The 14079-nt window shown below is 44.1% G+C and overlaps 2 long non-coding RNA genes across 2 annotated transcripts; both read left to right on the top strand.

The window, feature by feature from the left end:
- The first annotated feature begins 1519 nt into the window (after positions 1-1519).
- LOC144898492 (uncharacterized) lies at positions 1520-2759 on the top strand. Its single transcript, XR_013627362.1, has 3 exons — positions 1520-1842; positions 2229-2266; positions 2352-2759. It is a non-coding gene; the product is annotated as an uncharacterized LOC144898492 (long non-coding RNA).
- A 507-nt stretch (positions 2760-3266) lies between these two features.
- Positions 3267-12742, top strand: LOC131109024 (uncharacterized). The gene is made up of 11 exons (XR_013627361.1): positions 3267-3401; positions 3642-3776; positions 3861-3910; positions 3992-4190; positions 4908-5030; positions 8159-8272; positions 8480-9398; positions 11346-11393; positions 11651-11721; positions 12426-12458; positions 12573-12742. It is a non-coding gene; the product is annotated as an uncharacterized LOC131109024 (long non-coding RNA).
- The last annotated feature ends 1337 nt before the right edge of the window (positions 12743-14079 follow it).

Raw genomic sequence — 14079 nt, 5'->3', positions numbered from 1 at the left:
TCTCTCACACGCCGCTAAAGCTTGCACGTCAAGTCAAGCCGGCCCTCCCGACTTTACGACATAACATCCAGCTCATTAGCACTTTAAAGCTTTCCTGAATTACCCGAGCCTCGTTTGATGTACAACACAGTCGCCGTTGTGTGAATGGCAGGAAGCACCCGGATCAACAATGTTGCTTCTCATGGAAAAGACTTGGTTAATCTCACCATGTGCACTGATTTGCTGTTTTTTTTTTTGGGGGGGGGGGGTTAGGCCCTTGTGGATTGCTGCTTGTGAGCCATCTAATACCTCTTGGAATAAGCACAGAGATCAGAGCGGAGCTGCAGTTGTCCCAGTGTGATATTTGCAAGGCACCATTTTAATTAATTTCCCCTGTCTTTGTTCACGGGAGCGTGCACGTACAGAATGGCAGCATATGGCGCTGCTCTGCTTTGCAAATCCTCCAGAAACCACTGCTGTGGATTTATGAATGTGACAGATGAGGCTTTGATGGTTATGATGGGCGCCGCTACTGGAAAAGGTTGTGTCTTCAACTGGGGCGTCACGGCCTATGCTGGGTGGAGACAGCAAGAAGCCATCACGTCCCATGGCTTGCGTCACAGTCGTCCCTTTTCATTGGTTCCACACCCAACTGCAATCAGTGAATTCTCACAATGTTGGAGTTAATATTAGGCCATGGCAGGTCCGTCTCAGCCATGGCAGGTCCGTCTCAGCCATGGCATTTCCGTCTCAGCCACACTGAAAAAAATGTTTTTTTTTGGCCCTGAAATTATTACCTCAAATATGAATTTTAATTTTACAAATGGCAGGTCCGTCTCAGCCATGGCATTTCCGTCTCAGCCACACTGAAAAAAATGATTTTTTTGGCCCTGTAATTATTACCTCAAATATTAATTTTAATTTTACAAGGATTTATTATTTCACTTCTTTTATTCTAAAATCTCACTCTTTATTTAATGCCTTACTTGATGATTGTGTGTAACTTTGTATCCTCACATTTATATGTAAATTTGATCACTGACACCAGATAGTAAAATGTACTTGGGTAATTGCAGTGAACCTGGCCACCTTGTGGTCATTGTGCGCATGCGTCAGAGGATCGTTTGCACTCAGACTTCCCGAGGCAAAGTTTGAGGGCGCCATGTTTTCACGGGAAGACGGTGGAAGACGACATGGACGGTCGTTGAACAAGGAAATTCATCGATGTGGAGCCATATGGGTATGTCATATGCTTTCCTGACTTTTTTTCTGTCACCTTTCTTCATCTGTTTAAGTTAGTGTTGTAATATGAAATACTCGACGTTAGCATTAGCTTACCTTTAGCCTGCCAGCTAGCTAGCTATGGACTGCGAGCTTTGTGGAGGTGTTTTCGGTTGCAGAACAGGAGATTTCTATGTTTATTAAATCTGTAAGGATGAATTCGTCATATATGTTATTTGATTATTTTGGCGGTCGCGCAGCAGCAGTGTCCTCTAAGCCATGGGGACGGCGTGTAGCTTAAACATTTGTTGAAGTATGCTATCGACCTGAGTCTTGTGGAAACCGTGGGGGAGCGGGAGTTTTGGTTTGTGACAAGTATTCCATTGACCAAAAAGTGGAAACATTGCAAAATTTCAGGCCCTGACATCAATAATGACTTAAACCTGCCTGGAAGGATTAGACATTTTGGAACCAGGTTAGTTTCCCGCATCTGTGGTCATTTTAATGTCAAAAATATTTTACGGGAACAATGTGTCATCAGTGTTCGACCAATGATCCAAGTATAACCAAATAAACGTTTGTTTTAATTTGACATATTAGGAAAGCAGCCGCTTGCACCAACAAAGGCGCCTGACTGAGAAGGTAACATTACAATAATACGTATATGGTTATTTGAATCTGTAAATGGCAGTTTAGCCTTTTGTTAAGTTTTAGTTTGATTTGAAAGAGTTGGATAATGGAGTTCCTCAACAATATCCCCTAAACAGTGAGGAAAAAAGATTTACCCATAAGTTGTTATTTTGAAAGTTGTAGTTTTGTTTAGGTTAGGTTTCAAGACACAGATGAATAAATATTTGTATTAAAAACTAAGTTGATTTTGAGTGTTTTGTTTAAAAAAACAACAACAACAAATATTGTCAAGCAGCTTTGTAGTTTAGACTAATGTGCACGCAATCTGAAACCATTGTGATGATTTTAGATTTTGTATTGTTGTCATAATTAAAATAATTTCTTGATCCATTTCACAGAATATTGAAGGATGTTGACGCTCAAGAATTTGGTCGAGGTAAGATTACAGTACAGCAGTTGAATAACACCAATATGGTTTAGTTATTCATTCATTCATTTTCTATGTCGCTTTTCCTCACTAGGGTGTGTGTATACTGGAGCCTATCCCAGTTGACTTTGGGCAAGAGGCGGTGCACACCCTGGACCGGTGGCCAGCCAATCACAAAACTCACACATGCACGGGGAGAACAGGCAAACTCCACACAGAGATGCAACGCAGAATCGAAGCCAGGTCTTTGGTTTAGTTATGGAATGTTTAATTTATTTTACAGGTTCCTCAACCTGTGGATGTGTTGTATTTTTGTGCACCGTGATCAAGTATGTCCTTCCTTTTGGTGACCACATATATAAACAGCCCCTCTGCCAAATGTTTTCATTCAATGTGGCTGGCAAATACAACAACTACAAATGTAGTAAAGGTGTTCTGGTTTGAAAGAATGTTTTGTAAAATATGTGTTAAGATAATTTCATTTAATTCAAAGAAGGTCATCTCACAACACAATCATATTAGAAAAGTGGTGTAGGTGGTAGCTTAAATCTCATGTAAATATTACTTATAAATTGCTCCAAATGAAGTAAGGGAAACCTAGTTAAACAATCCTGAAAGGTGAGTATATTTATATGGATTGTTAGGTACATCTCAAGTAATATTAAAGAGTATTTTTAATTAAACAAATAATCCTTGCTGACAAGTACATTTTACTTGAATATTTCCCAGGTAACAGCTACTTGGGAATTGTGCGTGCAAATTGTTACCTAGCTTTTTTCAAGTAAATGGCCCTCCACATTTTTTTCAGTGCATGGCATATAACATAGAGCTGGTCTTTGAATGTTTTGGGACTAACAATAGGCCACGGTCTACCACCAGACAGTGAATATTTATGAATTATTTTTTTAAAAAACGCGATGAAGAAGCAATATTGTAGCCGTGATCCTATATAGGGAGGAATGACTGTACAGCTTCTATGTTACAAATGTATTGACTGTAAGAAATCTACCTTGCATTATACAGGATATGATGCATCAGTTGTGTGTGATTTTCCTGGTTTTCCTGGCAGGCGTTGGCACTGATTACAAGCCCCCATTGCCCGGCCCTGATCGGCTTGCCCCCCCATGACGACACGGAGTAAATGGTGTGTGATCAGTGTTTAATCCAATCAGGGGTGGGAGTGTGTTTGATTGACAGCGAGGTCTCTGTGGGACTCTGATGAGGGGGAGCAAAAAGGCTGGTAAGGAGCAGGGTGTGGTTGGGAAGCGTGAGGAGTGGACATATTTCCTGCTTCACCACAAAATAACCAAATTCATCCGAGAAGGTGACTTCCACGCAGCCTCTATTTGACCTTCTGCCATTTTATCCTTTCCTTCCTGTACAGAACAACAATAGTGTTATATACTGGACCATATACCCTGGGATTGGCTGGCCACCAGTGTAGGGTGTACGCTGCCTCTCGTCCGAAGACAGCTGGGATAGGCTCCAGCATCCCCCGCGACCCTCCTGAGGATAAGCGGTAGAAAATGAATGAACGAACATGTAACAGTAGTGTTATATACCGTATGTACTATCTTGTACCGTATGGGATGTTCGTCAACAGGACGCCACTGCAACATCATCTAATTTGGACTCTGCCATGTGGTTAAAGAGGTATTAACCCCCTCCCAATGTGACACTTTTGTAGAGGGCATGACTTTATGGATGATAACTTTTCATATTTGCCATTTCCAGCCCAATATGCTTTCCAAAGGCGTAAAACCCGTCCAAGCTAGCTGGATTAACAGAGGCGGCGGGACAGCCATGCTGTGGAACACCCAGGAAGGCCAGCCTCCATTTCCCTCCGCTGTCCCTCAGGACGTGGGGGTGTGGGAAGATGAACATGCCGGCTTCTTCCTTTCTTGTTACTCATTTGATGCCACTCCTAAATATGGTGAGCGCTCACGTTCATATATGAGATGTCTGAATTTCTCCCGTCACAACCCCTGACCAATCGTAAGAGAGTGGTTGTGGGGGGTGGGGCCTCGGGCCAAGAGGAGAAGAATGCAGATTTCACAACGCCAGACTAGTTTTAATGAAACTTCCCGAGGTGAAAACTTGTGATACAATATAAAAGTTCCAAACATCACAGAGATGATGCTATGTTAATTCATGAGAAACACAAAGCTGCAGGAGGATCAGCACCTTTTTATGTGATGTCAATGAAGATGGGGTGCATCCTTGATTGGGACGTATGCAATATAATATTACAACACTGCAGCATCATCATGTTCCGTGATTGAATTCATGTGGAGATGAGGAGACAGGCTCCTAGCGGGGACAGGACAAGTTCTCAGAGTGAACAGTAGATGGTGGTAGTCAACATTGTACATGTGGCACGCAGGAGGCAGATGGATATTAAAGCTGGCAGATCAATAAATGAGCAAGCACGTCTGTGTCAGAGACAATACATTGGAAAATTCTATCTGTGCAATCAGTGAATGAGTCACTTACATCTCATCGTGAGCTTCATCAGGTCTTAGGACTTCATGGCAGACACCGCTCCATGAAACACAGACTGACTGCATCCCAGTTTTCCTGAGTGAGAGATGGGAATATGCACATATATGGCTTTCTGTGTCTTGGTGGACACAGCTGGAGATGTGTTCAGGTGACAAGCGAGTTAGATTGCGTGGACGCTACCCCCGCCATCATAACAGTGGCTTGCCAAGACATGCGTGCCTTCATCATGCGACATGGAACAGATGATGGATAGATCACCGAGTCAGCCCTGGTATGCCTCAGTAAAAGGTAGTGGACAGGTGGAATAAACCAAGTAAAGGGGGGTCTTTACCGTGTATGAAGGTTAGTATCGTGACATTATGTCTGCTGGAAAATACTTGTTATGAAATGAAACGGTGGTGCTGAGATCGAGCTGGAGATGAATAACGGAGGCCCAACAGCGACGTGTCTGATGGAGCCGAGGGACGTTGACGTGTCGAGGGAATTGTCTGTTTTGCCTCTTTAGCTGGAATTGATTTCTTCAAAGGCCACTTGTTTTTTAATTAAAACACTGAAGTAGCTAATTGTGAAATTGATTGTGGCTGTGTTTTGCATGCTGTAAACCAATAGACCGATTCCCTGGGTGCCATCTGTATTTATTGGGGGAAAACGTGCACCCTCTTCCAACTCCAACCTTCACAGGAAGGAATTCTCTGCGCTTAGCGCTCTAATCCCCCAACTTGTCCAAACCTTGAGAAACTTTTCCAATACTAAGCTTTACAAGAAAGTGACAGCACGCTAGTCTTTAAGGCACTGCAGGCCCGGCAGGCTCATCCACCAAGTAGACGCAGCAGCATTACACACTGGACACCACGCAGCGTCTCCACCCTTCCCTGCTCTACCCTACTCTACTTTACTCTAATCTACCCTACTCTACTCTACTCTGCTGTACGTAAAAGTCTGCTCCAAAGATGAACTTCTCCCCTGCCAGGAAGATTTACGGCGGTGGTGAGATGAGGTTTCTTTGTGCCAAACCTTCTCATTCATCTTTCTTGGGGCTAACATTACCTTCAGAGACCTTATATCTCAGCAAGGCTTTCTGCCAGCGGATTCATCACGGCACCTTCAATTATTCATCCTGCTTTTTAGGAAGTCCTAATGGAAGTCCACAATTTCACCAAGAAAAATGTTTCTCCATTAAAATGACGAGGCTCCGCAGGCAAAGCCTGACTAAACTCCCCCCACATACGCTTTGTACTCTACATGCTGATGTACTGTATACCCATGCAGTATCGCCCGTCAGTACTAATCCACAGTACAGCACTCTTCCACTAACACACATCGCTGTATGAATGACCAGCCTGGACAATACCATTACTGGATTGGTGGGACTACAGGTGGCCTTTTCACACTTGTAGTCAACAAGTCCGTCGAAGACCAGGCTGGACTCGCAGGCCCCTCTGGTCTGGTCTCACACTATTCCCTGGCGTTACTCTACCTTCTATTCCAGCTCCTTTATCTTGTGTGGTGTATTATTGGGACAAAATGTATGCGGCTCAGCACATTTGATGTGTATTTGTGGCCTGAATGAAGCCTTTTAAAGCATACTAATGACAAAATGAAATAGAAATTTAAGGCATTCAGATGATGATATGCAGTACTCTCCACTGGTCCCCAGGAGTCAGTATCGTGACATTGGGGAGACAGTAGCCCCTGTAGAAAGTACTGTGGGATTTCTGTATGGGCGGCCCAACCAGGGGTGGGAATGTGTCAATGGTTATGTGCCATCTCTTTGTTGCTGTAGAATTCCCATCTGATGATGTTCCTCTCACAGTCGACGTGTTCTTCAACAGACGTACCGAGACGTTGCGAGGTCTGCCTCTGAGAGACATGATGATAGACACGACATATCTGTTGGGAAATGTACGCTCAACATGCTCCAATTAATCACGATGAAATGTTTGGAGTCGTGTCAAGGAGTCAAGCTTATTTATTCCCAGCAAGCATTTGCAAACAGACACGCAGATACGCTGTCCTGCAGTGAGGCGCCATCAATCACACTTGGGAGCCAATGAGCAGCCCCGCTTGGCCGTGTTTGAACCTTCCAAATAGCCCCTCTGTCATGTTAGCGCTGCGGAGTAATTAGCATGACGTATCATTCAAAGACACTGCGCTGCATCGCCACCCCGGTGCTGCACGTTTGTAAAGTCCCATCAGCCTTGATATTTAACTCCGCTCGACTAGACGGCCATGCAGCCAAAGAAGAGTGGGAATAAACATTGAAATGTTATCCCAAAGCGAGAGCGAGCGAGCTGCAAGTCTCACTGCTGAGAGCAAATCGTTCTCACTTAAATCCCAGCGAGACTAAAAGGGATTCAAGGATTACAGCGTGCGCTCACGTCGCTTTAATCAAAGTGCAAAGCCGTGCAGGAGAGTCGGCTCCTTGTTAGACGCTGAAGCCAAGCAGGTTGTGTAACACCAGAAGCCAATACTTCCACTTCTGACGCATATTTCCCTCTTTAGTCCTATTTCTAACCTTTTCTAGTCCTTTCCCTAACTACTTCCGTCGCCTGTGTGAAGCGTTGCAGGGAACGCGGCGCTTGTTTGAAGTGTTTGTGACACTGCCTGTGTGTGATCTCCGGACGGAAGCTGGTGTTTTGCAGGTCGGTTCTCTTTCAAGCAATAAAACTCAACTTTCTTTCTTTTTACCCACACCTCCCCCCTGGGATGTGCGACACCGAGTATTTGTACAAACCGCGCCGCTAAGTCGATGTCTTCTTTGGAGAAAGAGACAACAGACAAAGAAGGAGCCACAAGCCGTTTCCGAGACCAACAAGAGGGGAAAAGTAAATACGGGTGGTTGTTTTTCATGTCGTACATGAAAATGAAAAAGAGTATCAAGTGTGAAGGATGGCTTTAAGCAGCATTCCTATCAGCTATTCCCGAATAAGACGTAGAAATGGGTTGGCGGTAGCCAGCACATAAAGGAAGAAGGTTGCAAGCGTGACATACTCATGGACACTCACGTGCGTGCTGCTCGCCATCCACCCAAAATTGCATGTAGGAGCACATACGTGTATGTAATTGCTCCTTTAATTGAAGTACTCATCCTATTTAAGTATGCAATACATCAACATTTAGCTCATTTGGGCCATACAATCTGACTGTTGCATGTTGGTATCTTTTAACATAATGATGCGAGCCCCCCACCACATACTGCCGTAGAAGGAAATCAAAGTAAAAGACAAATATATTCGAGAGGTTTTTGGTGGCTCTGGGGCCCAGCAAAATAGTGTCATCATCCACTTCATGTCAGAATGAGAGCGTTGGGAGTCAGAGGGGGCTGCTGGTAGCGAGATGCAGGATGGGTCCTTTGTTTCATGTTGGCTAATTCCAGCTATTTTCCAACTCTTCTTTCAGGGTCTCTTTGGGAAGTCTTTGATGCTGTGTCAGAAGCCTCCATCTTCAAAGTACGTAGACCACCCAGCATTCGGACACTCCAGTCCAGCTTGGGACCATTATCTCCTAACACAGGCATGGATTTGTAGCTTTTTTTTCTACTCTAAAAGGTTTTGTTATATGAAATGTCAAATAAAGAGCAAAACTTAGGTTAGGTTATTTAAGGTTTAAGTGAAGTTAGCTCAGTTAACTTAAGTTGAATTCCAGTTTTATTTTCTGTATTTCAAAATGACATTCAAATAAACCAATCATTCTTGTCTTTTATTTCCCATTCGTGAAAAGAAAGGTCAACGAGCAGAGGTGACCCCGGAGCCGATCCTAGCTGTCTTTGAACCAGTCGCCAGGGAGAATTCAACCAGCATCTCCTGACTGTGAGGCAGACCTGCCAAGCACTCACCCAGGATGCCGCCACCATAAAAACCAATTAGATGGGTTCTATTTCGGTAGTCCAGAAAACACGGACATTACCTTACGACAGATACTTTGATGTCGTAATAATGATAAAGTCGTTAAGACGTTGTATCGCATGCAGTCTAACTTGAATGACATCAAATTAGATCTGGAATGCAAAGGTTAATGGATTTAATGTGGATTATTTTCATATCGCCCATCCAGAGATAATACCTCATTGTGGTAACTGGAGATCATTGATGGTTTTAAATCCCATAACCTAAATTTAATTGCAAATGACTGGTCATTTATTTCTCATAAGCAATCTTGATGAGTTGAATATTCTTTAAAGATACTGCTATTGCAGCAGATGCAGTCCTTCCAATGTTTGTCGCACATGAAACAAGAGTATAGATTTCTATCTGACCATATGGGACTGGTCCTTGGAGCCAGAGGCCACACGGACCCCCAGGCCTGATATATTCATATTTCTACTGTATGATTTTAGAGCTCTCTGTCAGAGCAACTGTTTAGCTTGCTATCGTCCTTAGCCAATAAGCAATGGTGTTTAAAGAGAGAAGGGGGGTTTTGGATGGAGTTTCATTTTTATTACTAATGTTGATCTGAAATCTGTGGAGAAGGGTGGGCTGTATGCCTTCACAGGAAATAATGTACTACAAGGCGACCGATCACAGACTTCAGCTTTTGCTTGCAGGAGCACGTCACAGAGACATGAGCTTCCCTGGGGTGGACTGGAGTGAAAGCAGGGACGTGCAACGACGGACCTGGAGAGCAGCAAAGTGCATCCAAGGTGTGAAATACCTAGGAACGTGTGTACATGTTGGCAGCGTGTTTGGGATCGTGGAGGTTGTTGAGAGACTCTTATCTTATTGGGAAATATCCCAGAGGGCTCTGAGGGCGAAAATGCCCCCTCGTCCTCCCAATAATCCAGCTGCGCTCTGACGAATAAATCCAAAGGTTGTCCTTGTTTCACCTGCGATGCTTTTAGTGCGTCCGCTGATTGATTTTGTTTCAGGATGGATCCCTAAAAGTGTCCACGGCAGTCGTAAGTCTTTCCAGCTTGTCACCGTGCTGTGTGTTATTTGTGTAGCTATTACCAACAATTCTTTATTTTAGTCGGGGGCCGCCAGCAAAGAGGCAAGCAATTGACTTGTCAAAGTCCATCTCCAACGTGTGCTTTGAAAGATGGCTGCTTGGGATGAGCAGCGATGATACGCTCCTATGCTACATTTCACATCGGGCCTGCGAGATTAAGGCAGCGCCCACCCTGTTGTGGAGCGCGTATCCTCACTGCCCCCCCCCTCCAGCAGCAGCACTTTGTACAAGCATGCCTGCTCTGATTGCATCCATTAGCATCTGTCAGGTCTTTACCGCTAATCTACCTCTATTTGTTACATCAGCTTTCCCCTCTTAAGACTTGAAATGGCTTTCATCGCCCACAGATCTCCACCGCCCCTCTTCGGTTGGCCGCCTAGATGGGATTAGGAGGCATGGTTGAGGAAGCTCCTTAGCAGTCACCCCATCGGGAAAAGGTTCAATCCAGCTGTGCAGCCTGACACCACACACCTCCGCGTGCCTGCCTGTGCCTCCATCTTTCCCAAGCTCTATTTAGCCAAGGCACATATTTTACACCAGAAGCAGGCATCAGGGTTGTTATGAGACATGACGCCAGATGGCATTACCTTTAACATAACATGGAGGCTGGCTGCTGAGCCAGCAGATCCAGTCCACACGCCATGGCTGAGACGGACACGCCGTGGCTGAGACGGACACGCCGTGGCTGAGACGGACACGCCGTGGCTGAGACGGACACGCCGTGGCTGAGACGGACACGCCGTGGCTGAGATGAGCGTTCCACTGCTGAGACGAACCAATTAAGTGTGATCAATGAGTGGTGACTGTACATACATTATTTTTCAACCAAGTAAGAGTAATTGGACAACTTTAGCAGGAGAGTACTGAGGAGGTCTTGCTCCACTTGGTTGAACATTGGATCCCCGGCCTTTATTTTGCTGTTTTTTTTAACCTAACACCCCTTTAGTTTGTTTTTGTTCCTCACTTTCCCGAGAGCTGAACTGGAGAGGGTTAAAGGACGACTAATGTGATTCATGAGCTACTTGGAAGTCTTTCATTCTGCTGCTGAGGGAACATCTCCCCTCCTGAGAGAGTTCAACCTCGTCATTTATTTTAAAAATATGGATATGCAATAAGCAAGTGAGAGTGTAAATGAGGATTGCCATGCGGTCCCTGGTGGGGTGTACCCACGCCTGCCGCCCAGGCCCCATTGGCTGCTGCCCACATGGGAGAACACGCGAGATGATCCACTGCTGTTTGGCTCCCAGCAAGTGGAACACAAAGCAAAGAACCTTTCAAAGTTAAACAAATCACCCTCTGGTGTGGTGTCTTTCCACATTTGTCTCCCACTCTTGCAGCAAAGTAATGCTTGTGGACTGCATAAACAGCTGGGCGGCACACACACAACATTACACAATACCAGCATCCCATTCATCTCCAGGAGAGAAAAAGTCAATTAGTTGAAATGATGATCTCACTGCTGCATGTTGCAGCAAAGAATCTTTCATGCGTGGCCCACATGTGTCCTTGAGCTTTGCCTTGCACCTTCCGCTTCATGGGAGTCATTTTATCCGGGCGACTGATATCATCCTATGCAGTATTGTGCGGTATCATGTGGTATCATGCAGTTTCATGTAGCATCATGTCTGTCCCCGCCCCCCAGGCTGGCTGATCAGGAAGCTGGAGCCTATCTCAGCAGGCAGGCGGACAGGTGAGTGAAACCAATGTCTTCATTTCACCAAGAATTCACTATTCAACATGTCATATATGTACACTGAAAAAGGTCTGGTGGGGGCTTTAGATGAATGTAGCCTTCCCATTTGACATGATTGTTTTATGTTGGAATAGTAAATATCATTTTGGCATTCGACTTGTACACATTTTTGGAGGATGTTCACCCTTTAGGAAAATGTCATTGTGAAACAGTCATGCTCTCTCCCACAAACCACGCCCCCTGGAGAACAACAGGAAGTCCATTTTTGGCCATTTTGCATCCATCCTGCGTTTCAAGTGTAAATCTCCAGGCTACTGTAAAAAAGGCAAGTGTCTCTCAACTGTTATTAACTTGTATTGGAGAGAATGGCACACTTAATCTCGTGTGGTTGGTTCTGTGTTATTTCCATTTATATTTTTCCTCAGTTTGACTAGCCAGCCAGCTAGCCAGCTAGCTAGCTGTGATACCACGAGCTAATCGCTAATTACCGTTCGCTATTGTCAAACAGTTGTGAAATACTACCTCGATTTGTCTAATTCATATATTCGCAAATTATGCCATTTTGCGTACTTTTGTAGACTGCATTTAGGTCGTATTGACGTCAACGGAGTTGCCAGGTGATAACTCTGAATCGATGTTGTTTGGAGAACAAGCTGTAATAAAGATAGCGACTCAGGGAGACTGTGGTCGAGACTTGCGTTATGTCTTTATTTTTTAATTATTGTTGATGTAATTTTATATATCGAAACACTGGATTTGTATCGGGAAACAGATAAACAGCAGGTCTTACTTTGTTTTTAGTCAACAGAGTAATTGACTGTCTCAGATCTACTAGTACTATTTTTCTGGTACGTTACGGCATTTAGGGGTAAAATAACACCAAAAGGCTTCAGGTGTTGCCAAATGAGATACATAAACACATTAAGTATCTTTCTTGTGCACATAAAGATAGGATTTTGCTGAATCCATATGTGATGAGTAAGTTTTATTTGCTAAAGCATAATCAGGTTTTATGATTCCTCTTCTCAGCAGTACTGGCACATGACATCAAGATCTGCTGTGGTGAGTATGTCTCCAGGAATTATTGTTTATCTTCAGTTCATTACATCACTTTGATAATTTTCTGATTCATTCATTCATTTTCTCCCGCTTAGATGTCATTTTTTCTTTCACCAGTGTATGTGGCAGCGTAAACTGGGCCCAGTGGTAGGAGACTGGCATTACGGAACCACTCTAAACGCAAGTATCCACACCTTGGACATACCAGCCGTTATCCATGTACGTATTTAGTGTGCACATTTAAGCACATTTAAAACATGGAATGTGTTGCATATTCATCACCCAAATTTAGCTCGTCTTATTTTTAAAACGGATACATTTAGAGTTCAGACCAAAGCAAACATCCATGTTGGCATTTACATCCTAAAAGCAGTCTGCAACTCAAAACCGGATGACATGGGCATCGTGATTGAAGGCCAGGTGGTCTTTCAAGAGCTGGACAGCTTTCCATTGGCTGTTGCCATGTTGGGCCTGATTGACACATTGGGACCTCCACTAGCCACGCCGCCTCAAATATATGTTACATCGATTCCTAGCCATTCTTTTTAAAGGGGACCTATGATGCTCATTTTCCACCCTTTGTATTGAGTTGTGGTCTCAATGCTGGAGGTGTGTTGCTGCTCTATAGCGGCTCCACACAATAACCCACACAGAAAACGTTTTAGATGTAGCAGAGTCTGCGCCTATTCCAGCTGTATTTTCTTTCCACCCACGGCCCGCCTCCACCCCCCCCCCCCCTCCCACTCTGCTGTGACTGGTCACGTGCCCAAAGTGCTTCCTAACTATTAACCATAGAAGGAAGTCCGCCCCCCCGTGACAGATGGAAGGGGCACTTTCAAATGCACAAACCTAATGATCTGACACTTTGGAATCCTTTAACACCTGAATGCAACATTCTAACTACATTTCAGGTCAGAAAAGTGGAAATAGCATCATTGGTCCCCTTTAACAGACAGTTTAACTGACAGTTGCGAATGCTTGCTCGCGGTCTTCATCAGAGTGGTCATGTGATGGTCCTGTCACGTGTCATGTCAGCTGGGCTATACAGATGTTGTCGAGATCTTCCTGTCAAAGAAGGCAAGGTGACCACACATCCACCTTCTAGGGACGTTTAGGCAGCGACAACATCCCTATAAAAATAAATGGAGACTATGTAAATATAGTATATGTTTTTCTTTTATGGATTGTATTTTGTGTTGTGTAAATTTGCCAAGCAACTAGAGAGCAATCCAGTGACTTTTTCTGCAGTCTGAGACTTGAGCATGTGGAGACAGCCAATGGTTGTCCAGTTCGTGTTCTCACTGAGCAGTACTCTAAAATCACATCGGTCCGTGGAGGTGATATTTGTGGGAAAGGGGATGGTTACGGCAGCCATCTTTTCATTCTTATAGTAGTTCCTAAGATTCATATTTTATTGCAATGCTTTTATGGACTCATGGACTAGCTTTTTTATTCTTGAACATTTTCACACATTTGCCCTCATTTTTTATCATTGTGGGATTTTTTCTTCATAATATGATTCATCAGAAATAATTTAGGACAGTTGGTGTTATTGTCACAGGCTTAATTCCAGTAATATGAACAAATAGAATGCATGGATGAATGCATGACTGATTGAAGGGAG

The sequence above is a fragment of the Doryrhamphus excisus genome, linkage group LG5, assembly GCF_037039965.1.
Source record: "Doryrhamphus excisus strain RoL-2023G ecotype Guam linkage group LG5, RoL_Dexc_Guam_v1.1, whole genome shotgun sequence".
NCBI lineage: Eukaryota > Metazoa > Chordata > Actinopteri > Syngnathiformes > Syngnathidae > Doryrhamphus > Doryrhamphus excisus.
Note: the sequence above shows the minus strand (reverse complement) of the source record. Positions and strands in the feature narration are given on the sequence as shown.